This window comes from Xenopus laevis, chromosome 6L (assembly GCF_017654675.1).
Source record: "Xenopus laevis strain J_2021 chromosome 6L, Xenopus_laevis_v10.1, whole genome shotgun sequence".
Taxonomy (NCBI): domain Eukaryota; kingdom Metazoa; phylum Chordata; class Amphibia; order Anura; family Pipidae; genus Xenopus; species Xenopus laevis.
In genome coordinates this window covers 106296969-106324219 of record NC_054381.1, presented here as the reverse complement: position 1 = coordinate 106324219, position 27251 = coordinate 106296969, and the positions used below count along the sequence as shown (strand labels likewise).

The 27251-nt window shown below is 36.5% G+C and overlaps 1 pseudogene; it reads left to right on the top strand.

The window, feature by feature from the left end:
* Window positions 1-1089: 1089 nt before the first annotated feature.
* LOC108718540 lies at window positions 1090-27251 on the top strand (annotated as a pseudogene).

The window sequence follows — 27251 nt, the reverse complement described above, 5'->3', positions numbered from 1 at the left end:
ATTGTTGTAAATTCACCAGCCAAGCAAGAGCCATGTAGGCCATTCTTTGGCATTTGAGATCTGAGAAACTACTTTGCCTGCTAATCTTTTGGATCAGATCAGTTTGGCCAAAAAGTATTATTCAAGAAATGTGTCTTTACTGATTCCAATAGAAGCAATGGCATCCCAATTCCCTTTCGTTTTCTCATTGATCATTCATGATGAAATGCCATGTCTAGACTTTTATGGCGATTAGGCCTGGAATGCGATTTAAAGGAGAAGAAAAGGTTAAAACTAAGTAAGCTTTATTAGAAAGGTCTATGTTAATACATCCATAAACACTCACAGTGCTGCTGCTCTGAGTCCTCTGTTAAAAAAAACACCGCATTCCTTTCCTCCTATTCTTTACACATGGGCTTCGGTATCAGATTTCCTTCTCTCAGCTCAAACCTTGGGCAGAAACCTGCACAGCTTCTTCCTCTCACCCTCCCTTCTCCCTCCCTGTAATCTGAGCGGAGAGGGAATCCAGTAACAAAAGGCACAGGGGGACAGGAAAGACACGGGCAGGGAAGTGATGTCACACCAAACTGATATGACAGCTGCTATCTTAAAGGAACAGTAACATCAAAAAATTAAATTGTTTTAGTAATACAAATATAATGCAGTGTTGCCCTGCATTGGTAAAAAAAGGTAAAAAAAGGAGAAAAAGCTTAGGTTATACAGCAGATAGCAGATTGGTAAAAAAAGGTAAAAAAAGGAGAAAAAGCTTAGGTTATACAGCAGATAGCAGATAAGCTCTGTAGAACATAATGGTATTATCTGTTATCCACTATTTAACCTGTGCCAGATAGCCTTTCTTCAATTTCCGACATTGCTACACAGCAGTCGTGTTTCTGAAGCAAACAAATCAGTTTTACCAGTGCAGCGCAACACTACATGATATTTTCATAACCTTTCCTTGTTTAGATGTGCTGTGTGCAGTAATGTCTGTATCTCATGTTATGTGTCCAGAAGTAAGCTCTAGCAATCAACAATTAATATAAATAAAAATGTACATTTTTGTCTTGTCATTGTAGGTGAATCCTGGTAAGAGAAATAGATTTTGGCGTTATGGCAACAGGAAGTGGGTTGTTTAACAAGCAGCAGCCTGAAGTACCGTATATACCCGAGTATAAGCCGAGTTTTTCAGCATCCAAAATGTGCTGAAAAAGTCTACCTCGGCTTATACTCGGGTCAGCGGTACCTGACCCGAGTAGCTGAGATTGCAGTCACTTTTAATCATTGGTTATATGAAAGAATAACAGTGACTGCAATATCACACAGCACCCTCTGTTGGTTATATGAAAGAATAACAGTGACTGCAATATCACACAGCGCCATCTGTTGGTTATATGGAAGAATAACAGTGACTGCAATATCACACAGCGCCCTCTGTTGGTTATATGAAAGAATAACAGTGACTGTAATATCACACAGCGCCCTCTGTTGTTTATACGAAAGATTAACAGTGATGGCAATATCAAACAGCACCCTCTGCACATGGTAGTGGGACAGTGGGACAATGCACACAGTAATCCGTTTGGCAATTCTCTGTCACCATCAACTTTGCAAAGAAGTCCAGTTGATCGCTGGGGGGGTCGCTTTGGCAGAATGTGCGCTGCTGGGAGACAGGGCTGTAGTTGTGTCTAGGCTTATACTAGAGTCAATAAGTTTTCCCAGTTTTCGTAGGTAAAATTAGGTACCTCGGCTTATACTCGGGTCGGCTTATACTCGAGTATATACGGTAGCTATTCCTGTGTTTCCTTGATTTCCACAAGGTCTGACTCATTCAAAAGCAAAACAACAAAAGAGGTTAGAAACAGATAAAAAATTCCATACTTTTAGACTAATAACAGAAATGCTGATAGTAAAATAAGGCACACGTTATACTTCCATATGTTTGATCAAAGTACAGCAAACACCAGTCAAGTAAAATGTTATATTTGCAAAAACCTCTGAGGATTATAGTAACATGATACATCTATGCTAATATATGCTGCTCTGGTACTGTATGCCATTTTCTGTCAAAATAAATATTGACAGCATTATGATTATTTAGTGTGTGGATTGTGAGTAAAGAAAAAGCCTGTTTCTTTGATTTTTTGTTTATTATCTAGACAAAAATACAGTATTAAAGGAGTGTGCCTTTAAAATAACTTTTAGTATAACGTAAAGAGTGATATTCTGAGACAATTTGCAATTGGTTTTTATTTATTTTTTTATTATTTATGTTTTTTGGGTTATGTAGCTTTTTATTCAACAACTCTCCAGTTTGTAGTTTCAGCAATCTGGTTGCTAGGGTCTAAATTACCCCAGCTACTATGCATTGATTTGAATAAGAAACTAGAATATGTATAGCAGAAGGCCTGAATAGAAGGATGTTTAATAAAAAGTAGCAATAACAAAACTTTGTAGCCTTACACAGCATTTGTTTTTAGATGGGCCCCCATTTGATGGAAAGAGTCAGAAAAAGAGGGTAATTCATATATATATGTTGTGCTGTGAGTTATTGCTTTGAGTTTTCTGAAAATTAGAAAGCAAGAAAAATGCAAAAATTTCATTAACATCACTAATGCAATGCTGCAGAAATTTAGGTTACCAATAAGCAGTGTAGACAGGGAGAGACACCCAGACACAACCAATAATAAACATTTGTTAAATGAACAGTTCAGTGTAAAAATAAAAACTAGGTTTATAGATAGACTGTGCAAAATGTTTCTAATATAGTTAGCCAAAAATGTAATGTATAAATGCTGGAGTGACTAGATGTCTAACATAACAGAACACAACGTCCTGATTTTCAGCTCTCTAACTCTCAGTTAGAGCCACTTGAAGGGGGGCCACATGGGATATAACTATTCAGTGAGTTTTTGATCCTTAGCATGCAGCTCAGATTAAAAAGCAAACAATTATGACCCATGTGCCCCCCTAAAGTCTCTGATTGGTTACTGTCTGTTAACCAATCAGTGGAAACCAAGAGAGAGCTGCAAAGCAGGAATTAGTGTTCTGGCTATTATGTTAGACATCCAGCCACTCCAGCATTTATACATTACAACTATATTATAAATATTTTTTATTTGCACAGCCTATCTATTTAACCAGTTTTTATTTTTACACTGAACTGTTCTTTTAAACAGAGGCCTTCTTATGTACACTGCAAGATTTCACAATACATAGGTAGAAATCCAGTTAATACATAAATATTACATGTGCTACAAACTCCAAGAATTTGTCAAGAAATATATATTATATCAAGGCATTAAATGTTATTTATTTTTTAACTCTTTGAAAGTGGGTAAAAGGTGAAAACAAGGCACTTGTATATTGTAAAGCCATTATATGGTTAATAAGGTACCTCCTATTGTAAAATATAGCTATATTATAACCGAGGAGTAGTATTATCATGTAAAGGCACAAGACTGATGCACAAGAGCTTTTATACTGTTCATAGAATTCTGAGATAAGATCCAAGCCAAGCTTTTGCTTCATGTATATGTATATTACTGCACGTATATTACTGCACATCAACTGAGCAAATGGCATTAAAATATATAATTCAAATATATATGTTAGTCTAGATAGTTAGAAGCTTGTGAAAGCATGCAGGTAGGGTTGCCCGATTTTGACCCAGACAGCCAGTATTTTGAAGGGCTGCCCGGATCAAAACTTCCTGGCCGGTCAAGATTCCCCATGATTGACACTGAGATAAGGCCGATCTACGCGTCGTAGCCCTGCCCCTTGACATAACGCCCCTCCACATCACTGCTCGTCCCTTCCACGTCACAGCCCTGCCCCCTGCTCGGTCTCCACCGGGGGAAAAGGTGGCAACCCTAATGCAGTGTCCCTACAGTATTTTGAAACAATAATTGCCTACACCTGGTGTGTTAGACATTTTTCATTCAAGTGAGTGGCACACTCCAGTAAAGATTTTTTTTTCTTTCTATGGATCTAGAAAGTGTAAATCTTGATACATGAAAGAAATGAGCTTGCTTACTTTGGTTGCCAAATGGAAACTCACTGACCATGACCACTCAAAAGCAAGGTAGAAAATTTAGCAGTTCAAATCTTCCACCCAGAGTTGTTGTCCACATGCATTGTCTGATGCGATGCGAAGTTAAGAGATTTCCTCCATGCCTATTTTGTATCTTAAAGGACCAGTAACATCAAAAATTTTTACAAAAAAATTCGTTACAATACAACGAAAAAAAACATCAAGACCAATTAAAATTTAAAATAGCAAATCCTTTATTAAGATATAACTTACAGAAACTCCACTTCCTGTCTTCTACAGAAACGGCGAAAGGGCGACCATCCATGCTGCTGTGCTTGATTGCTCTTCTCTGGCTCTTCACTGACAGCGTGTCGATCTCCTTCAGCTCTTCAGAAGGCCGCAGCGGTGTTATTATGCCTGTCCCCACTGTAACATAGCAGACCACCAGCATACCAGGGTAACCCAGAACCCCTTGCCCCTGCATTATTTTAACCCTCCTGGCACCGAGAATATTCCTTCTGCATGCTGCTGTGGGCTGTTGGGGAGACGCGCAATCAATGTATGGACCAGTAAAGGGAGCAGCGTTTCTTCAGAGTCGGAAGGTGAACCAGCTGCCCGGCATGTTTGAATGGCAGACCCCTGTCCAATGCTATCCGGCTCTCTCCGCACATCCCCAAGTCGAACTGCTGCCTTTGCGATGGCAATCACCTAGCAGCCTAGTCCCCTCTGCAGCTCCCGCCTCTCGTTTCCGGGTTCCTCCCGAGCGGTTACATCAGTAACAAAACCGGAGTGATTCCGGCACCAAAAGGAGAGCGTTGCACACAATAAGGAAGCCCGAGAGGGGCAAAAGGTTGAGGATCGTATAACCTCCACTCTGGAGGATTCAAGAAACGAGTGGCGGGAGTCTTGGCGCTGCTAGGTGATTGGAGCCATCGTGAAGGCAGCAGTTCGCCTTGGGGATGCGTTCACAAACGCGCCGGCCAGCTGGTTCACTTTCCGAAGGCAGGCTCTGCAGAGATGCAGCTCTTGCGCGTCTCCCCAGCAGCCCACAGCAGCAGGCAGAAGGAATCCTCCCGGTGCCAGGAGGGTTGAAATAATGCAGGGGCAGGGGGTTCTGGGTTACCCTGGTATGCTGGCGGTCTGCCATGTTACAGTGGGGACAGGCATAATAACACCGCTGCGGCCTTCTGAAGAGCTGGAGGAGATCGACACGCTGTCAGTGAAGAGCCAGAGAAGAGCAATCAAGCACAGCAGCATGGATGGTCGCCCTTTCGCCGTTTCTGTAGAAGACAGGAAGTGGAGTTTCTGTAAGTTATATCTTAATAAAGGATTTGCTATTTTAAATTTTAATTGGTCTTGATGTTTTTTTTCGTTGTATTGTAACGAATTTTTTTGTAAAAATTTTTGATGTTACTGGTCCTTTAAGTAAGTAGGGGACCATGTTTGTCCATACTGACGTCAGTAGCTGCTGACTTGTACAAGAGAGGCAGAGTTACTAGCCCAGGTCTGGGAATTTGGATCCTCATTGCCAGCAAAATTTCAATATTTATATATAATTCATACAAAATGCTATAAAATGGTAGCACATTGCAGTAAACTAGTGTCATTCTTGATCATGGCATGGCATGTTCATTACTTTCAATCATACACTGGATTAAATGCTATAAAATATTTGTCTATATTGACACATATTGAACAGTTAACTGCTTTTTGAACTAAATTGTTTACTTTCATTTTGCAGCAAAGATATTTCAACAATTTCTGTTCAAAGAAAAACCATTAAAGAGTTAAATAACACAAAATCTCATCACAGCGATAAATCATATATTGAAATGTAAGTAAACTGTATTGGAAAGTTTTAACAATTCTTTTTAATGAAGTTAGTGTAAATAATCCTTTTTAAAAACTAGCAGATGTAGATCACAATGTTAAATATCAAAAGCCCTAAAATACCGGCATATTTGCTAACTGTCAAATAGCAGATTGTATATGCCGTTATAAAACTCATTTTGGAGTAAACTATGGAGATTTTGAATGCATACTGTTTATAGTTTGTGACTATTAATATATTATGCCTTTCTCCATATGTCTTAATAAATTTTGGATGCTTCTGTTAATAATAATAATATATTAATCTAACATTTGTTTCTAGAAGCACCAAGGAACTAGCCCACATGATATAACTATCTGATCTAAATCAGATTAAAATAGGGTTTATCCATGTCACTAAAGGCTAAATTGCCAATGACCCTAATTTCACACTACCAATACAACCCACATAGTGGGTGCGGTGCTTCTGGGATCCACTACAATTATAAAGCATAAAAATACCCCACAAAGGAAGAAAAAAAACCCCAATTATGGCTCAATTGTGTATGAGAAAATTTTAAACTTTTCACTTCTTTATTAACATCACAAAATAACACTATATCTAAAATGTGAATTGTGGCTTCAGTATACATAAAGTGACATTTGTATAAGCATAATGCTCATGGCTCCCTATGGTAGCACACTCCTCACCTATACTCAGGTACCAAGCTTAACTCCACAAATGTGTGTTCTCAAAAGTGTTAAGGCACTCTATTTTTTTATAAATAATTATGCAACATATAAACATTATTATGAAGCAGATCAAAGGAACAGTTCAGTGTAAAAATAAAAACAGAGTAAATAGGCTGTGCAAAATAAAAACAATTCTAATATAGTTAGTTAGCTAAAAATGTAATCTACAAAGGCTGGAGTGACTGGCTGTATAACAGAACAGAACACAACTTCCTGCTTTTAAGCTCTCTAAATCTGAGTCAGTCAAGGACTTGAAGGGGGTCCACATGGGACATAACTTTTCAGTGAGTTTGCAATTGATCCTTTTCATTCCGCTCAGATTCGAATGCAATAGTTATGGCCCATGTGGCCCCCCACTCAAGTCACTGATTGGTTACTGCTTAGTAACCAGGGTAGTCAGTCAGTGGAAACCAAGAGAGTTGAAAAGCAGATAGTAAGTAGTGTTCTGTTATGTTAGACATCCAGTCACTCCACCCTTTATACATTACATTTTTGACTAACTATATTAGAAACATTTTTTATTTTGCACAGCCTATCTATTAACCCAGTTTTTATTATTTTACTGAACAATTACACATGAACTGTGTGGTCCCTTACACCTGTAAAGAGAGGCCAAGAGAGTAATGGGTAAGATCTTTTTTTATTACTACAGGCTTAGGCAAGACATACTGTAGTCTCACTTCTTTTGAATAGCTTATGCAAATATCTATTGCATGACATTAATTACAGTGACAATTCTTAAAATAATATGCACGTTTTAAAAACTGTAACATGTTATTTATATCTTTTCATCCCCTCTAGCATCCCTCCTGAATTATGGCTCAAGATATTTTCACATTTAGACCCTGTCTCTCTGCTTTCAGTTGGAAGTGTCAATAGATATTTCTACAAGCTGTCCAAGGACAAGTAAGAGCACGCGAAGATGTAAAACATTTATAAAAAATATATTGTATAGTTTATAACATTTTCCCTTGTTATGCAACTTTATGAACAAAAGTGACTTTCTTGAAATTATTTACAAAAGTGTGCATTATATGTCAGATATAAAGATAATAGTGTAACTGCAGTTCCCAGGGTTCCCCTTTGGTTCAGTATTCCTGTTTCTCCTCGGGTAGAAAATCACAATATCACATTCTGTATGAGTCAGCAGTAGATAGCTAGGAGAAATAAGAATGCAGCATAAAAGGAATCTAAGTGTAGTGGGTTGTTGGTAGTTGTAGTTCCACACTCTCTCAAAACCTCATTAGGGGGTTCTAGATTACTTCTTACATCCACCACGTGTTTGCTTAAAGTTGGGTACTTACAAACGTTTAAGACTTTAAATTCATTCAACAGAATAGTCAGGATGAGGTACTCAGTGCTTACTCCATGGTGTCAGAAGATGTAGAGCTGCAAATAATAGTATAAAACCTTTTATTATGTATGCATGTAAAAAAACAAGAATTTCACTCACATTTGAGAAGTTTTAAAAGGCGCATCAAATCTCCACTTTCCCTCTAAAGTCCGTGTTACTATGCAAGTTGGTGTATTGGTTTTGACTACGACCCACCTTGCTTCCACACGCTGTAACACTCCTGGGGCGCTTAGAGATGACGTCACCACCTTTGCCTTATGCGTTTCGTCGCTTTGGGACTTTGTCAGAGGCTTCGTATGGGCATTTTGTGTTCCCCTACCTCTTAAAGGGCTCTGTTGCCATGGGAACACGTTACTCTCGCTTTTGCTAATTCCTGTCTTATTTCAGCTATCGCGCGTCTCTGCACTGAACCGCTGCTTTATATTTACACAAAGAATTCTACATTGTTCGCTACTACATCAAGCTCAAATCATAAATAAAATTATACATTTCGAGTTCCTTTAGGGTGAACTCATACAGACTGTGATATGTCGGACTATGCTGCTTTTGGTATACCTAGTGTTGGCAATATATTTTTTGTTCTTAAAATATTTTTAATCTATAACTTTATATGTTTACAAGCCATTTTCTACTACTTTGCACAAGGTACAGAATTATCAATGATGCCCTTAGAACCCAAAAAGCACCTTACACCACCAGAGGATGCCTGAATAAATTGAAAAAGCAGGTGGTGTTTGGCTTTCACTTGATTATGAAAACGATTGTGCCTCTATGTAATGTTTGGATTAAAATGCTGCCTGGTTGCCAGGGTAGGGAGGTATGTAGAATGTTTTGCTCTTTTCTTTGGAAGGTATGTTGTATGTACATGTGCAGCATCAAAAAAACAAAATGGTACATTACAGTCGTACAGTCTTAAAGTAATTGCATTACATTACGTTGCAGTTTTAAAGTAATTATTTGAAAGTATTAAGCTTGGTGTGGCAGGGTAGGGCTTTTAGTATAATGTAGAGTGTGATATTCTGAGACAATTTGCAATTGGTTTTCACTTTTTATTATTTGTTGTTTTTGAGCAATTTAGCTTTTTATTCAGGAGCTCTCCAGTTTGCAGTTTCAGAAATCTGATTGCTAGGCTCCAAATTACCCTAGCAACCATGCATTGCTATGAATAAGAGACTGGAATATGTATAGGAGAGGTCTGAATAGAAAGCTGAGTAATAAAAAAGTAGCAAAAACAACAGATATGTAGACTTAATAAGCATTTGTTTGTAGATGGGGTCAGTGACCCCCATTTGAAAGCTGGAAAGAGTTAGAAGGAGAAGGCAGATAATTCAAAAACTACAAAAAATAAATAATGAAGACCAATTGAAAAGTTGTTTAGAACTGACCATTCTGTAACATACTAAAAGTTAACTTAAAGGTGAACCGCCCCTTTAACACATCTCTGAATTCCAGAGTTGATGAAAACCTGACAAGTATAGAGTCAGGGTTCACCAATAATTAACAGCAGACAACTGTTTTTGAAGTGATATTATTTATATTTATTCATTGGATGCCCTTTAACTCTAACCTCTGTTTGTTTGTGTTATATGGAATTCTTTGGACCTTAAATTTAATAACAACATTAGTCCATGTTAAATTTCACTGGAGCTTGTTCTGTTTTGTAATTTGCATTTTAATTTGGTATGCAGTGTACTCCTCTTACACTCCTATGAGATCTTACAGCTGGAAACCTAAGACTGTGGCTGCAGTCCAGTTAAAACTTAGCGCTGCTGACTTAAAAGATAAGGAGCCTGGATACTGGAAGAATATATTTATGAGTGAAATGATCACAAACAGAAAAAGAAGAATATACCAGATTCTCAATTCTGTGAAAAGTTATGCCGGTGATCCATCAAATATAGAGAAAGCAGTCAAGTAAGTAACTTTATGTATATGTTGTTTGACTGTACAATAAAACTAGTGTGTTTCATATTCTTATGCAGGAATAAAGGAATTTCTTAAAGTCTCAGTGCTACTGGATGCACCGAATCCAGGATTCTGTTAAGCATTCAGCCTTTTTCAGTAGGATGTGGCCGATTCCTTGTGCCTGTCCATTTGCATATGCAAATTAGGGGTGGGAACGGAAATCACGTGACTTTTCAAGGAAGTAAAAAAAAAATTATTTTCACTTTTTCCTTTCCAGCCCCCAATTTGCAACATGCAAGTTAAGATTCAGTCTGGTATTTGACCGATCTTTCACAAAGGATTCGGCCGAGTGCCAAATAGTGGATTCGGTGCATATGTATACAAAAGTAAAAAAACGACCTGAAATTAACATTAATTCAGATGGTCAAATGTACTAAAGTTGTACAAGATCCTGGAATGACCATGTATATTTGCCTGACATGCTTATGCCACAACGGATTGAGTCAGTGGCCTTTTAAGTAATGTCATCTGTATTTACTAATAATAGATAGTTTTACAAAAAAAATGTTATAACAAATCAAACAACTAATATAGAGAAATCACATGTGGCGAAATCTAAAGACTGCTACAAACTTAAAAATCTCTAGCTCTAGATACCAGTATTAAATGTGTGTTTTTTTCCCACCTCTGTTGTTTAACTATGTACCTTTATTATTCTTTACCAGATTGTCTGGCCTGACGTGGGCAGTTACCTTTAAAGATACAAGTGGAAAGGAAACTGTAATGAAACAAACGGATATCTTGTTTAGTCACACATCTTTATCTGTTGTTTGGTGTGGTTTGGTATGGCCTTGTATAAAATCAGGTACAGGTTCATGGAGTCACACCAATGATATTTGATAAATTCATATGTCCTTCCAAAAATTGGTATGCTATACAAAATGGTTTGCAATACAATGCTTTCCTTTTTCCAACAATTTTTACTTGCTGCTCTTGGTATATCGTTTTTAAGTTATGTTGCCCTGTAACATCCACTGTTTGCATAAAACATTTTCTTGATATTACTTTTAAACAATCGTATATGAATGTAGTAAGATTGTATGTTGCAATGTAAGATGAACTAAAATGCATTCATAATATGTTATTCTAAGAAGTAAAAAATTCAAACTTTGACACATTAACTGAATTTTTTTACAAGACATGTAACTGGATTTTTATAAAACATGTCATTTTATATTAAGTAATGCAGAGGATTTTACATCTCAGATTGAAGTCAATATGTTGTAGTATGTTTCATAAGAAGAGTTTAAGCCTTGCATTTTAGAAATAAAATAATAACAATTCTAAGATGTAAGGTTTGAAATCTTCTTTAAAACATACTATTTTTTTTACTATATAAAGTAAAAAAAATAACAGGTGTGATAAAAAGTACACTATCTGTGCACAGATAATCCCCCTGTCATAACAGACTCCTGCTAACAAAAGTTATAGCAAAGGGTGAATGTGGATTGGCTTTGTAGTGGCAATCTAAGAAGGAAAGAAGGAAATTGAAGTTGTCGCCTGTCTAGTCCTTGCAAGGTAGATAATAGGATTACCAGTATACAAACCCCCTTTATTCATCCTTGGTTCTGGCTGTTTAGTAATCTAATGAGCTTCCCTATAAGGACCAACCATAGAGTAGCTTCAGTTATCCTATTTGTCCTGCTTAAGAAATAACAAAAAAAGAAAACTGATTTTTATGATTAAAATAATATATATAAATTCCCATATCTATGTAATATGAGGCACTAAGTTTGCCCAGGAACAGTAACCCATAGCAACCAATAAAGATTAATTATTTTGAACACGTGATCAGTAAAAAGAATTTTCTAGAATTGTAGAGTATTTCAGACTTTTTGCTAAACTGTAAAGAAGCATTACACGTTTTTTCTTTATGTGATGAATTAGGCCCAATAGACTCTCCCTCATTGCGGAATATGACTTAGGAAGCTTCATGGAATCCTGTGAGTACATTGGTCAAGACAGATATGTAAAGCTTTTGCATCTTAAAACAGGTCTTCTGATTGCCCTGTGGAAGGTACAGTTGATGTTCTCCTATAATTTTTTATAACGCTAATTACTTTTATGAAACTACAATAACAGTTTGTATAACATAAAGTTTTGTAAAAGTTGTAATTATATCAAGTTCAAACCAGTATCAAACTTTGGCTGATTTTGTCTGCAGACTCATTTGTCAGCAGCTTATTGGTTCTGTATGGGACCAAAATTATACCCACCATTGGCCAGATATCGAACATGCTTATTTCAAATGACATTGAGAAATGTATAGTTTATGGTCCTTTCCTTATGAGATTGAACAGGCCTCAAATGTGAACTGATCTTTGGCTAATAACCTGGTGACCTTGATCAATGGATCCAGGCCCGTATTTGTGGAGATTCCACCAAGGCCCGGGCCTAGGGCAGAAGGATTTTAGGGGGCAGCATGCTGCCCAACCACATCCACATTGGTTCAGAAACACTGTAGATACAATAGTTTTTCTCCTGTGTGCCAATCCCCATTCCTTCGTTCCTGATGATGAAATTTGTGTGAATAAAAGGGAGGGGACAGGGGTGACGAACGACAGTGGGCGTAGGGGTGCCCTCTATGTAAATCCGGCCCTGAATGGATGTTACAAACATATTGGCTGTAGGTTGCAATGCTCGTAATTCTAATCATTCTGTGTAAACAAGATGTGATATATTCAAATTGCAATCACTGACTTCTTCTTTGACGGCAGTAAGATGCAACATTGGCCACAGCTTCTTTATAATTCCTGTTCCTGATATTGTTAAACTGCACCGAGGTCTAGATTTATTAACAGAAATCAGGAAAGTTTTGAGTTGGACTCCTACAAGACCCTAGTGTTCATTTCTGAGTTTTTGTATTGACTTTACTTGATGATACCACCCCATTCATATACAATATTGATATCCACAGTGAACTGATTGAGGCTGTTTTGCCTGCATGCCTAAACAATGTACCCACGTCATGTGGATTCATGGATTTTGTCCTCACATAGTGTTTTTGCCAAAGATTCAATGCCATTTCCATTGACAATTGTTTTTTTGTCAAAGCTCAGCACATTTAAGAGTCACCATCATTGTGTTCTTCTGCCAAATGTGCCATTTTAGTATAGTTTAATTCTTGACATAACACTTTCATGTTTTTTAAGGTACCTTTTTTATAGGTATATCTGCATATTAAAATTAAAACACCGCACATGTAAGATTAAAGGGTTGTTCACCTTTAAATTAACCATTAGTATGATGTAGAGAGTGATATTTTGAGACAATTTGCAATTGGTTTTCATTTTTTTATTATTTGTGTTTTTTTTTGTTATTTTGCCTTTTATTCAGCAGCTCTCCAGTTTGCAATTTCAGAAATCTGATTGCTACGGTCCAAATTACGCTAGCAACCATCTACTGATATGAATAAAAGACTGGAATATGAATAGGAGAGGCCTGAATAGAAAGATGAGTAATAAAAAGTAGCAATAACAATACATTTGTAGCCTTACAGAGCATTTGTTTTTTAGGTCCGGTCAGCGACCTCCATTTGATATCTGGAAAGAGTCAGTAGAAAAAAGGAAAATTATTCAAAAACTATACAAAATAAAAAAATGATCAATTGAAAAATTGCTTAGAATTGGCCATGCTGTAACATACTAAAAGTTCATTTAAAGGTTAACCACCCCTTTAACTGTGTGTGTAAGGTAGCCATGTTTATTTGTGATTTCTGAATAATAAGGGGATTTTACAAATACGTTTTAGCTCTAATTTTTATCCAATACTCACCATAATCTTGTAAAATTATAGTCTATAGTGAAATGCAAACAATAAAATGTTGGAGTAACAAAAGCTGGTGTGTATGTAGAATTTGGAAGTTTAAAAACCGAGTGTTTATTATATGATTTTTCTCCCCTTCTGTGTAGAAGAGCTTTGAAATTCCATTTGTGATTGCAACGCTACATTATCACCAACTTATTGAATTTAGCACACTAGGATCAGCTGATTAGTAAGTTCATACTGAAAGATTTCTGACTACCAAAGGGCTAAACTCAATGGGAGATTTTGTAGGATGGTGTTGGATCAACAGAAGTCAGATTTGGTCAAGTGGGTTAAAATACAATGGGACCGATACAAAAGTCTGATGTGTAAACTACATGTAAAATTTTCAAACGATTGTCTGATGCGAATGGTGTATGCTGCATCTTCATCTGACACAATACAATCTGATGGTGTCTGACTCTCTTTTTTTTTTCCCCCATTGAAATGCATTGAATGCTGGATGTAGATGAAGGAACAAACAACACCATCTGACTCTGGGCCCGATCAAAATTCAGTGAGAAAAGTTATCACATTTATCACGTGAAACCTCAATTGAAGTATATGGGAACTGGAACTGAATTTCATGTGACAACCGTTTTTCTCACTGAATTGAATAATCCCGTATCTGATCCCACTTTACATTCTAGTTACAGGGTCATCAGATTTTGTAGGATTCTACAAATCTCATGCTGTTGCTTGGCAAGATCAGATAACATCTGATCCACAAAATCTGATCAACGTCTACTCATGGAGTTTAGCCCAAAATAGTACTATCTTAAAGCAATTTAGACATTTTGTAATTTATGAGATCATAGATTTTATTGATGTTTACATTTTTAACCTTGTGGACAGTTTTGTTGAGCAGCATTAAGCAATGCCAACCTTAATGTGTATTGTAGGCACTGAATTATTTTTTTGGAAAATACTAAATGTATTTGTTCAACGTTGATGAATTTTATGTATGTCCACAAATCAAATATAAACCTACTTAATTTATCAACATTAAAGTATGGGGAAAAGCAAATTCACTGAGGGTAGCAGTTTTTAGGCACCCCCAGTGAATTTAATTGCTGAATTTTTTCCCTAGACCATTACTTATTTTAAGAAAAAACATAAGGTTTAGATATTTAATTCACTGGGGGGGGGGGTCTGGTCGGCTACAAATTGGCACCCCCCAGGGAATTCACTGTTCTTGACTTAATATCTTCTGTATTATTTCTACATACATGTATTAGTTGCTTGTGACACTGGTTATTTTTGTAAGTTTTTAAGTACCATTCTGTTTTCTTTAAAGCATGTACAAGTTTCCTCCACATGTCCCTGTCCTAGATGATATTGACCCCAACTATGGTCTACATGGCTACCAATTACACATTGACATGCACAGTGGACGAAGGACCTACCTATGTGGAACGTATCGTAGTTTGTTTTGCAGAAAAGGTAATGAAAAGTAAAATCTTTTTGCTGAATTAAGTTGTGATTGTGATCAGTGCTGGTTTAAGTGAAGAAATATTTTCAGCAGCTAGATAAGTTACTGTAGCTTTCCAGGGGCTTCTGTACCTCACAACAGAAAGGCAATTTAGCACTCATATAAAGCACAATTCGTTGTAACCATTAACTATCTATGTGGCAAAGATTTTGTTGTACTAAGAGTATTAAGGCTGTCAAGCTCTTGACCTAAACAGGTCTTTTTGACTACATGGCTGAGTAGTTAATTGTTTTATTCTAAATTAATTAATTGTCATTTAAGTTAGACTAAAGCTATTACATGGCTTATTGAGGCACTGGCTGAGAGGATGAAACTATACCACCCAATTTTTTTAAAAGTAGATGAGTGACTTGTAGTTAAGAAGTGCTTGTGTACTGCATCCCCAACCCTCAAGGAATAAAGAGAAACAGCGGTGACAGCCCTGCCCCTTATTACACTTGCTTATCTATCGAGGGGTCGCACCCAAAACTAGGAAAATATCTGGCAAACATGGGAAGACTCCCACACATAAGGTACTAGAGACTCACACTCACTCATAACTGTTGTACTTAAAGGAGAAGAAAAGTGTTCTTGCACTTGGGGGTGCCAAATGTTAGGCACCCCCAAGTGAATGTATTTACTTACCTGAAACCCCGGGCCGGTGCTCCTATCAGCAGAAAACGGCACCGGCCCAGGGTTCTTCCTGTGAGCACCACTTCCGTCTTCCTCTTTCTTCACGTGGCTGCTCATGCAGTAGAGCGAAAAGCTGAACCTTAACTAAAAAGTCAGCTATTTCGTTCTACTGCGCATGCGTCTGCCACGGGAAATTTGAAGAAAGAAGAAGCCGGAAGAGGATCGCTCCGTGGTGCCAGCTGGAAGAAACCCGGGCTGGTGCAGTTTTCTGCTGATAGGAGCACCGGCCCAGGGTTTCAGGTACTGTAAGTAAATACAAAGATTTTCCTTCTCCTTCAAATGACCTAAGCATGTGGTTGAATTTACTGTGAATGTGACTTTACTGTGATTTGTATTCACATTGCTCTTCTTCTTGCTTGTTTGTTTAAATAAAGCCTTTAAAAAAGTGTGTTGATACTGATGACTGGAAAATGTATTAGTCAAGGTCAGTAATACAAATATGCATTTCAAGAAAACATGTTTTTACCAATATGCATCACCGCCACCTTGTAGCAGACAAACCCCCCTAAACATTAATTGTCCTTTTTCAATACATATCTTCAAACCCCCTGTTGCCCCTGAAATGCATGTAATAAATCTGCGGCACCATTTGGGATTGGTATCTAAAACTTCTGTTGTTGTAGGGATTATAGGTACTCTGTCCCATGCTGTCACCCTACACACCCCTTGAGATTCTACACATTGATCACAACCCAGAAGTATTAACATTCCTCATTCTCTTCCTTAAAAAAAAATGTAAAAAAAATTCGTTAGTACACAACGAAAAAAAACACCAACACAAATTATACTTTAAAAAAGCATTTATTATTAAGAAATAACTTACATAAACTCTGCTTCCTGTCTTGTACAGAAACGGCGAAAAGGCGACCATCCATTGAGCGGCACTTGATTTCTCCTCCCTGGCTCTCTGCTGCTGGACCGTATCTTCCTGGCCCAGTCTCCCCTCTTGCTATCTGCCCGGGAACAACTGCCGGCGAATTGCTTTGTTTGAATTCCATTTCCGACGCATTCCATTTCCCTGCGCACCGGCACCGTGTCTTCCACCGTGTGTATAATATCTGTGCACAACTCAATGCGTGTTCCGGTGCGCAGGGAAATGGAATGCGTCGGAAATGGAATTCAAACAAAGCAATTCGCCGGCAGTTGTTCCTGGGCAGCCAGCAAGAGGGGAGACTGGGCCAGGAAGATACGGTGCCGGTGCGCAGGGGCAGCAGTAAGAGATCAACCGGCTCAAGAGGCGAAGGGCAGCAGCAGCATCCAGAGCCGGCTTTTAATGTCTGGACCTTCCCGTCCTGTACCCATAGATCTGGGATAATTAGCGAATGCAGAAGGCACCTCGGGGATGTTGGTAATTGCACCGCGGCTGGAACCGATGAGCAAGGCACCGCAGATCTGCAGAAAGTTCATGCTGGAAGCGCTGCTGTATTACAGAAAGCACAGAATGTGGCAGCTAAAAGATCCAGCAGCAGAGAGCCAGGGAGGAGAAATCAAGTGCCGCTCAATGGATGGTTGCCCTTTCGCCGTTTTTGTACAAGACAGGAAGCAGAGTTTCTGTAAGTTATTTCTTAATAAAGACTTTGCTTTTTTAAAGTATAATTTGTGTTGGTGTTTTTTTCATTGTGTACTAACGAATTTTTAAAAATTTTTTTTTGATGTTACTGGTCCTTTTAGCAGAGGGATCCAGGTTATCCTGCTACATGGGTTATCTGAAAGCATGGCATCACTTCTCCAACTCCTGCTTGAACAGCCACTCTGACAAGAATTAGCAAAATGAGTGCTTGTGTGACTCCTCGAGAGAGAATTATGCATACAGTACTTTAGGAATTAGGTATTTAGAAAGGATTAGTCATTACATGTCGTTATTTCCAGTTTTCTGTGTTTAGGCTGCAGGATCCTGAACTGTTAAGGATTATGTGACAATGACAAATTCTGTTACATGTGTTAATGAACAACATTGTCTCTATGTTCCCTTAGATTTTAAACTAAGGCAGGTGACTAGCTGGCTTATATATTTTTAGGGTCTGAATCAAAGTATTAGTAGTAGTTCAAGCACTGCATCATTCCTTGTTGTCTTCTACCCACTGAAAATAGAACAATGTGCTGCATTTGGTAAAAATGCATTCCTCCTTGTCATCTTACAGAGTACATCAAAGATGGCTTTCTAAGACTTTCTGTTATAGCATTAACGAACAGCAAACAACATGCTCCTCTTGTTGGAAATATAGGCTTTCCGTGGAAGACACAGACATTTGAAGGTAACATACAGGTAAATGGAACAAGAAGTGAATAGTTATAGTTTGTGTATTATTATACAGCAGGCAGATACAGCAGATTGTTTTTAAACAATGGTATTTTGAAAATTTTAAAGGAGTTTATTTAAGGTTTTCTTTTTACAAACAATAAACTATTAACAAAAGCGTAACGGTTGTGCACAAATACATTTGTGAGTACATTGGTCCATACATTAGTCAAATGAACCTGGGTAGACTATTGATCTATTGTGGGGAGTCAGGGAAAATTCTACATTTTTGTAGGTAGAATTTCTAAAACATGTTAGAAGGAAAGTATCTGTAGAAAACATAATTTGCATGACACAAAAATTAGGTGGTCAATATTTCCAAGTACCCTGCATTTGCTGTATAGGCAGGCACTTGACCAATACTCTCATGTTACTGAAAATTGTGTTCTCTGTGATTTTTCGATTTCAAAGCAAAAAAACTCAAAATAATTCTTTACCCCTGCAGCTGTAAAAGAAGCATTCCAAATAAAGTACCGTAATGCAAATGTATACATTTGCAAAAGGGTACCAAAGAATATTGGTTATCTTTGGGAGTATTTAAAACTAGAGGTGCACAAGCATCATTCAACTAACCTGAACAAGCTGGAGTAAATCTATGTGGAAAAATGGCCCAGAATAATTTCTGAACAATGTTGAAATGTGATCATACACAAAAAGATGAATACCAGATATTTTAGAATATTAAAATGTTATAGATGAGTACTTAGGCAAACGGCATCATTGTATTCACAATTTATTGATTTTAAAGAACATACAGAAAGGTGTGATACAAAGGAAATGTCTTACATATTGCAGATAAGTGCATTTATAAGCTAAACGCTTGTGAGTACCCACCCTTAAGCACACCTAAGGTGATCCATAAAGAGTAAAATGAACACCGTATGGTAATAGCGGGCAATTGTACTGTAATAATCTTAAAACTCACTACACTTACGATAGATTGTCTTCTATGCTATATTCTTATTCCCTGAGCTTCTTTTAGCTCTGACTCGTACGGAATCTTATTTCCATTTAGCAGGTGGTTATTTTAAATCAGGCAAAGTACCTTTCCCTATCAAGGTTACGACGTGAGGTATTTGTATAGAACAGTATTTGCAAGAGAAAAATAGAGGAATGCATTATGACTTAGAGATTTTTAGAGAATTTTCTGGTGCAGAACAATTACATCCCTTTCTGCAAATGATAAATGTAACTTCCACCAAATCTCTGTTTGCTACTTAATATACATTATTGATTGTATGTTTTATGTTCTATATTTGTGAGGATTTATAGTGATTTGAACTCCCAAGTAGGTGAACCTATTTACTATGAGCAGATAGTGATTTATTGGGTGCCTGTGTTCCTTTTGCTGTTTTATATCAAATATACTGGACTTAGACCAATTTATCTGAAGGCCAGGGTACTGTCCCATCTCATCTGTCACCATTAAAGCTTGTTTCAGAGACAAGGATGAGGATTGAGGATGTTTGAGTGTCATGTCACCTACTAAGAAACCCCTTTTCTGGTGTCTAAGAAATGTTTGTCACTAAAAAGAACTTTTAAAAAAGGTAATAGGATTATATCACATTTTTTAAATAAAACTATTGCAGAGAACAAAAGTTTTACATAAGTTTTTCGTAAAATGACTGCTCTTTTAGGGTTAATACTACAGAGAAAAGGGAAATAATTTTTAATAATTTGAAAAAAATTGAGTATATGTGAGATGGCCCTCCTGAAATTCTGAGCTTTCTGGATAACAGATCCCATCCTGTATAATCATGTTATACAAGTTTGGTATCAGTTCTTAGGGCCTGATAATTTTTCTGGATCATCTTCTATAATTTATAACACCAAATTAAATGCTATTAAAACATTTAACTATTAAACAAAATAGTCACTAGAGGTTTGTAAATCGAAGGGATTTTTTTTAACGCAATCATGCTTTTTTATGAAGAGCTAGGTTATTAAAGGGAAAATTCAAACTGAATAGTGGCATTCTCGTTTTATTGCAGAAGAAAACTCACATGCCAGTAAATATCACATTATTCCAAATAGGTTTATTTATTCAAACTTATTCATAACTGGGAAAATAAAGTTGCTTGAAATCTTCAGAGACATTTCCTATTGACTTGCCAGTTTTTCTAACGTCTCTTGGTTTTTTTTTCTTTTTCATAAATCCTAACTATTTGAGGTTTCAGAATATACTAAAGCATATATTCGCCAACTTATGTCTAATTACCAAAACCAAATCCTTAAACAATGAAGAATTAATAGTTTTAATAGGTCTCTGTGGGAAATAGCAATGCTGTACTTTGTCCTTTCTGGATACAGGATTTACATGAAATAGATATAATACCTACATTGTCATGTCTAATACACAACAGAGCAAACTGTCTATTTAGAAGTCTAACTCAGGATTTGCTAAATATGAATGTACCATATAATTACTATACAGGTAAGGAATCCATTATCCAGAAAGCTCTGAATTAAAGAAAGGTCGTCTCCCATAGACTCTATTTTATCTAAATAATCCAAATTTTAAAATTGATTTCCATTTTCTCTGTAATCATAAAACAGTACCTTGTACTTGATACAAACTAAGATATAATTAATCTTTATTGGAAGTAAAACCAGCCTATTGGGGTTTTGGGGTTATTTAACGTGTATATAATTTTTTAGTGGATTTGAAGATACAAATTATGGAAAGATCTGTTATCCAGAAAACCCTAGATCCCCAGCATTCTGGATAACAGGCCCCATACTTTGTATATGATAATCACAGATACAAAGCAACCATGGGGAAATATACAATACAAGCCTAGGTATTTAATCTACAGCAGTGTTATAGAGCATTGAGGGGAGTTATTTTTAAAGGAGAATGCAACCATAAAAATTAAAATAACTAGAAAATTATTTTATATAACTTGTTGTACTAATGCAGAAAACATCTACCTTTAAAGTTGTTCACAGTTGCTCCTCATCTTCTGAATGTCAGTGACACTGCAAATGCAGGGGGGCGTGTTTATTGGCATATATCTTCACTGCTAAAAGGCTGTGGTGCAATTGGGCAGCTACAGAAGTCCAAAACATTTAGAAAAGACTAAAATTTAGAAGGCGCACACCCATTTCAAGAGGAAACTTCGGGCGACTTCGGAAAAACAAAGCTCCGCGAGTGCCATCCCGCTGGTGATTTTTCATTCTAGCCGGTGAAGAAGAGGAGATTTGTTGCCCTAACCCTAAGGGGCAAATTTACTTAAGGTTGAATATCAAGGATGCCGAATTGAAATCCTTTGAATATCGAAGTCGAAGGATTTACCGCAATTTGTTCGATCAAACGAATCGTTCGATTCGAAGGATTTTAATTCATCGATTGAATGATTTTTCTTCGAGCAAAAAATACTTAGAAAGCCTATGGGGACCTTCCCCATAGGCTAACATTGACTTCGGTAGGTTTTAGGTGGCGAACTAGGGGGAAGTTTTTTTTTTAAAGAGACAGTACTTCGACTGTCGAATAGTCGAACGATTTTTAGTTCGAATCGTTCGATTCAAAGTCGTAGTAGAAGGTCGAAGTAGCCCATTCGATGGTCGAAAGTAGCCAAAAAAAATATTCAAAGTTTTTTTTCCTCTATTCCTTCACTCAAGCTAAGTAAATGGGCCCCTATGTGTCCGCTTTCTAAATGTTTTGGCAAATGGCCCTATGCGTTTTGACCACATGGATGGTCTTCATCAGGAGCAAAGTACATCAAATGCAAAACAGGATTTGTATTTGATGTACTTTGCCCCGGATGAAGAACACCCATGTGGTCGAAACACGTAGGGCCATTTGCCAAAACATTTAGAAAGCTGACACTTAGAGACCCATTTATCATATGTTTCTAAGTCTGAATTTATCTCTATCTTCTGTAAAAAAAAACTCGGACCAAATCCACACGGGTTTTTTCGCATTATTTATTAGTACACTTTTCTGAAAATTTTGTTTGCGGAGAAAAAACCCGAAAAAATCATTAAACGAATCGTATGAATTTTTGTGATCTTTGCCCGAAAATGTTTTAATCTTCGGATTATTGCATGAAACCCAGCGCAGATCAAAAAAATCATTGGGACGTCTTCCATTGACTTGACTGTATATGCAACCTAGGCAGGTCTGAGATGCTGGATTTTCGGATTCTGACTTTTTCCATCTTCAGGGTATAATAAATCCTGAAAAATTTTTGGTTTTTTTTTCACTAAAAAATCTGATTTTATAAGAAAAAAACTTTTTGGGTTTCTGCCATGCGGAGTTTAGTAAATAACACCCTTGCTGCCATATCTGTTTCTCTGTACAAATTAATTTTGTGATATGTAAGCCAGATGAAAACATAAACTGTGCTCACTCTATATGTCAAAATGTCATATTAGACAACTGTAGCTGTGAATAACTATTTTACATTAAAATTAATCTGCAATGCTCTTTCCTCCACAGAACAGCTTTATCATGGATGCATTGGTTTTGGATGAAACAGAAAAGCCATTTTGGTGTTTCAGTGCGCCAGTTAGCTTACACACTTCCAAAGTTTCAGAAACACTTTATGACTTTATGGGAGAAAGCATTTTTATTAGATATCAAGACTCCATAGGAAGAATGAACATTGAACTAGTGTTGGTGAAAGAATCGGAGCAATATTACATAGTCAACATGGTCCTATTCTTAAGTACAGAAAAAGTAAACAGCTGGTTTGGAACAAGCTACTAAGTAAGGAGCACTTTATATTATGGTAAGTTAATTCATTTTTCATTATCAATTTTCAATTTAGAGTCACAGAACTTATTTAAAGGGTTGTTCACCTTTAAGTTAACTTTATTATGATGTAAGGAGTGAGACAATTTGCAATTGGTTTTCAGTTTTTATGATTTGTGGTTTAAGGTATTTAGCTTTATTCAGCAGCTTTTCAGTTTGCCATTTCTAGTTGCTATGGTCCAAATTACCCTAGCAACCAATCATTGATTTGAATATGAGACTGGAATGAATAGGATAGGACCTGAATAGAAAGATGAGTAATAAAAAGTAACAATATCAATAAATGTGTAGCCTTACAGAGCATTTGTTTTTAGATGGGGTCAGTGAACCCCTTTTGAAAGATTGAAAGAGTCAGAAGAGAAATGCAAATAATTAAAATATACTGTAAAAATAAATAAGTAATGAAGACCAATTGAAAAGTTGCTTAGAATTTGCCATTCTATAACATACTGAAAGGTGTACCCCTTTGCCTTCTGTAGTCATATATTTTTATGATCTAGATGTATTAAATCCAAAGTATTTTCATTTCTTTGTTTTATATATATATATATATATATATATATATATATATATATAAAAATAATGAGTGCAGAGGGCTCTTGTACTCTGTGCGATCTTCATTTCCTGCTCTTCATAATCCTCAACAAGGATTGCACCCAGGCATTATTGACGTCATTATCGTGAGTGCCGGATATATATATATATATATATATATATATATATATATATATATATATATATATATATATATATATATATATATATATAAAATTCAGGCATATATATCATCATTAGGGCCTGTCTTGCAACAGATGAGATTACACAGAGCAGAGAAATGCTTATTAAACTGTCCAGTTACTGATCTATGTGAAAATGAATGTTTCCTTAAAACAGAAGGAAAGGGTTAATCAATGGGGGGGGTCTTATTTATTATGCTCCCCCAGTTATTATAATTACTTACCTCAGTCGCTGAGGTTGATTACTTACACTGGCCCAGGGTACCATGCTAGTGAGCACAATGCTACCATCTTGTTTCTACCAGACTGACCTCCCCTGGCGGGACATATAGTGGAAAGGGGGGGGGGCAGGACTAATTCTAGTTAGGATTACATTTGGGGAGAGTGTCTACAATGTATTTGCTTTCCAAATTGTACCTAAAAGCTGAGCTTGAAGGTCAGTAAGGATGAGATTTAGTTTGACTTATTTTCTGTCCTAGATCTGTTCTTGGAACTGTTGGTAAAATTACTGATGCACCAATATTTTCCTATATCTGTAACCTTTTTATGCAGTAAATGGGCCCTGACCACAGGTTTTTTTTTCGAATGGGAAATAGAAATGTAAAAGACTAACGAATCAGAATTAATGGTTTTTAAGCACTTTGTCGTCTACGCCCTCTCAACAATTTTGAGTTTCATGCAGGAGTCAGTCAGATTTTGATTGACACATTAAATGCATTAGTATGTTCTTCTTTTGCAGTATATTAGAGCTAACTGTTTCAGAATAACTGACTCTGCGAGGCACATTTATCGAATTCATGCAAGTTTTTTTTTAAACCCTCTTAAATTCGATTGAATTCAAAATTCGATTGGGGGAAATTTATTTAAAAAATCGAATTGTTAAAACTTAGACGAATTTCATTGATCCGAGAACTCGAATTCGATTGGAATTATACAAAACTCCAAAAAAAAACTTGAATGTCAGGAAGGCTACAAACATCTCCAAATTGATCCCTGGACCTCTCCCATTGATGTATACATGAAATCGGCAGGTTTTAGGTGGCGATTAGTCGAATTTGGAAAAAAAGTGTCTTGTTTGAATAACCCCCCCTTAATGTAATGTTATTCCAATTTAGTTAGCTACACATATCACTAGTATTTTTTTTATGTAATTGTTTGTTACTAAGCTGGGTCAAGCTGTGAAAACAGTGATTCCTGTGGAAGCTTTCTTTGAATGCCGAATGTGTTGATGAAGAGTGAATATCCTTGTAAAAAAGGATTTGTATCTCTGGAACTTTATATTTCTGGGGCTATGTCTCCTTGATGTTCTCTCATAGGGAGATGACTCTGTAAGTTGGATTTTTCAGTATTATACTGCAAACATCAGTGCCGCTTAGTCCTGGAAAAAAATGTAAGTCATTCAATTCAACTGGATTTTCGTTGGAAAATCCTCTTGGATTCACTGAGTGTCTGGCAATGGAAAGATTTACTGTATCTAGCAATATTGCTTCAAGAATATCCCTGCTATTATTGCCCTAAAGCTTTCAAAATGCAAGTTGGAGTTGTAGTCCAGCAACGTTTGGGTAAGCCATGGTAGAGCAACTCTAGAAGGGCCTGAATGCAGATGCATCAATCTTAGATTTCTAGATTCTTGCCACAACAATTAAGCTGCTGCCTCAGACAGGGACTAGAAATTGTGCTATTTCCTTTCTTTTTCCCCTGGGTAAATAAAGGTTTATTTTCTGTAGGAAATAAATATGAATGTAAGCACTTAATTGAAATTGTGTTCTACTAGGTGCAGATTGTGTGCCTGCAAGTATAAAAGCACAGGGGGATTAGACAAGTAATAGACCTAGTAATAGGCCTATTTTCTGAAAGGTGCGTTTTGCTTGGGAGACTCAGGCTCTCACTTATTAAATATAAAGGGAAACTTTCATATGGTTTTTGATTTCGACACATTAGTTTCTATAGGAATACTGGCACCTGATCAATGTCTCATTTTTTTTATTTTTTACTTTAGCTACTCTGTACTGATACGTGTGTGTGTGTGTGTGTGTGTGTGTGTGTGTGTGTATGTATGTATGTATGTATATATATATATATATATATATATATATATATATATATATATATATATATATATATATATATGCTCAAAATATATTAACTTGGCCAAGCACCCAGGAACTGAAAGTCGGAGAGAGAGTGCAGGTACCTTCTTGTATTACTATATATATTCATGTGACTTCAATTACAAGATCATAGTAATTAAACTTTTTGTCCATTATAATCTATCTGCCTAAGGTGTGTGATACATAGACTGCGCAGAACAGGCAGTCAGAAAATACATGTAGCAGTAGGAGGTGGCCTCTGCTCATAAACAAAGAAATTTTATTTTTTGCTTAGAATTAGGGTCTTCCACTTCTCCAAGCAATTCTCCACTGATAAGTGATTGCCATAAAAGTGAATAGGAGGTGATTCTGAGCATTTTGTCCCTGCCTCCCAAGCTGCTAATCATTGTGAGCTACATTGGAAGCCTCCATTAGTGAACCACCTTTTAAGGCATTCTGTGTGTGCAATGACATTATTTCTGAAATTTATTTTTTACATTTTGTACATTTATATATTTTGCTATTGAGTTTCATTTTTTTTATTTACCTATTTTGGCATTCAGACACAAAGCACAGGTATTTTAATTAAACGCCTACTTTTTTTTTTTTTAGGTTTCGTGGACTTGAAACTTCAACTCACTTTCAACTGACACAGAGGTGAAGGAAACTCAGATGGCGACAGATGATTACAAGTAAAGAATCCATAAAACACTATATGGTTAATGTTATTTTCTGGTGTTCCCTTTTTCCTTTTTAAATTCTCCTTGTTTGTTAGAAAATGTTTTGGCTAGAGAGAAAAATGATCATAAGCCATTGTTTGAAGATGTACTAAGACATATAAACAAACAGGATTTTCAAAATGCCCTTTAAAAACTCCCATTTTTTTTCTCCTTCAAAATCACATGGTTCTTCCAATCTGTATGCCAGCATATGCAGTTTGTTCCCTGTGCTGGTTCATGGTAGAATTGGGGATTCTTCACTATTAGGCGTCGCCCTGCTGGGTTCATCCCTACCTCATCCCCTTACCTTTTGTAAATCAGAAGATTATTGGTGGGGAATCAATATATCCCGTATGTTGTACATGTACCATTATTTTATTAAGTACTTTCATAGTTTATTCAGTGTTTTCAATCTTTCTTTATTAAATGTCATCTTTTTCGAGATGTGGTTTTTTTTTGTTTGAAAACCACTGAAACATGTTTTTTTTTCTTTTTAGTTAGCGAAAAAAGTGGGTAAGACCATATACAAGTATTCAACCAAATGCCCCATTCCTTGCAGATTTCTGTCCAAGCTCAAGGCTGAATGTACAATGTAATGTAAACTGCATGCAATATTATTTGGTTCTGCTGGCAATCTCTCACAATCCCTCAACTTTGTGATTTATTACCTCTATTGGGCACAGATTTTACCTGATGAAAAGTAGCAATCATTTTCTTTTTTCAAAGAGATTTTGTCCTTTCACTAAAAATTATCTCTTTATAGTAAGGTAACTACTATAGTTGTTTTTGTTG